Below are 1,615 nucleotides of genomic sequence, written 5' to 3' on the forward strand. Positions count from 1 at the left end.
TTAAGGAGCCCATTTCAATCCAGTTAGTAATCAATGATTGTAATGATAATACTGTTGTTATTTATTGCTTGTGACACAGTGTTGAAAGACAGCAGCACAGACTTTTAGTAATGCTTTCAAAGCAAGTATTGATTTTAATGCTGCTCCGAAAGCTCATGTGTGGTTAACACCTGGGGTGGTGGTGGGGGAAGGGGTAGTTATTAGATTAGATTAGATTACTTACAGTGTGGAAACAGGCCCTTCGGCCCAACAAGTCCACACCGACCTGCCGAAGCGCAACCCACCCATACCCCTACATTTACCCCTTACCTAACACTACGGGCAATTTAGCATGGCCAATTCACCTGACCCGCACATTTTTGGACTGTGGGAGGAAACCGGGGCACCCGGAGGAAACCCACGCAGACACGGGGAGAACGTGCAAACTCCACACAGTCAGTCGCCTGAGGCGGGAATTGAACCCGGGTCTCAGGCGCTGTGAGGCAGCAGTGCTAACCACTGTGCCACCGTGTTCACCCAGCCCACACATACATGGATACACGTCAACATTCTCTTCATAGTTGGCAGCTTCTCTATGTATAATGTATAAGCCATTCCTGATGAAGGGCTTATGCCCGAAACGTCGAATTTCCTATCCCTTGGATGCTGCCTAACCTGCTGTGCTTTAACCAGCAACACATTTTCTCTATGTATAGTGTCAAAGCAGGTGGGGGGGTGGTGAGAAGAGAGCTTTCTTTGGGGTGGTGTTGGGGGGGGGGGCATAAGAAATGGCCGACTTTGGGCTCAACTTGACAGCAGCCTTTAGATGTAAAAGAAAACCCCATTTACTGTGCCCCCTCACCCCTCCTTCAATGGCTTTTATTCTGATGCTGTTGTGAATCATTGGCAACTCGGGATGGTTACCTGGAGGAAGGTGTGTGGACAGTGGTGCTGGCAGAGGGGTCTGTTGTGGACAAGCAGCCCAACTATGTCCGTGTGGTGCACGTATCCCACAGCTACAGATGCCCTCACACCAAGAATCTACAGCACAAAACGAACTTTGTTCGTCTCACCCCTCTCCGGAAAGATGGAGAATTACTTTTTGAGTTTTCCCAGACAGGAAGAGATGAGGTTCGATACAGAGCGAAGCCAGCGGTGAGTCTCCAGGCAACAGTACACACCTCCCTTCCTCCTATCGCCCGACATCAAGGGACACCCTGATGACCACTCAGTCGCCTTCCCCTGACATAGCTGGTGACACCGGAGGTCCACAGCAGCTCCCACACTTCCTGTAATGAGCTGGAGATGGTCTAATGCTATTAATCGCTGGACTGTTATTCCAGAGATGAAGAGCGTGGTGCTGGAAAAGCACAGCCGGTCAGGCAGCATCCGAGGAGCAGGAGAATCGACATTTCCGGCATTAGCCCTTCATCAGCTTGAAATGTCGATTCTCCTGCTCCCCAGATGCTGCCTGACCGGCTGCGCTTTTCCAGCAACACGCTCTTCGGACTCTGATCTCCAGCGTCTGCAGTCCCCACTTTCTCCCTGTTAGTCCAGAGGCCCAGGTAACGTCCCAGGGACCCAGGTTCAAATCCTGTCACTGCAGGTGGTGAAATGTTGATATTAAAAATCCGGA

The sequence above is a fragment of the Hemiscyllium ocellatum genome, chromosome 46 (genome assembly GCF_020745735.1).
Source record: "Hemiscyllium ocellatum isolate sHemOce1 chromosome 46, sHemOce1.pat.X.cur, whole genome shotgun sequence".
Classification (NCBI taxonomy): domain Eukaryota; kingdom Metazoa; phylum Chordata; class Chondrichthyes; order Orectolobiformes; family Hemiscylliidae; genus Hemiscyllium; species Hemiscyllium ocellatum.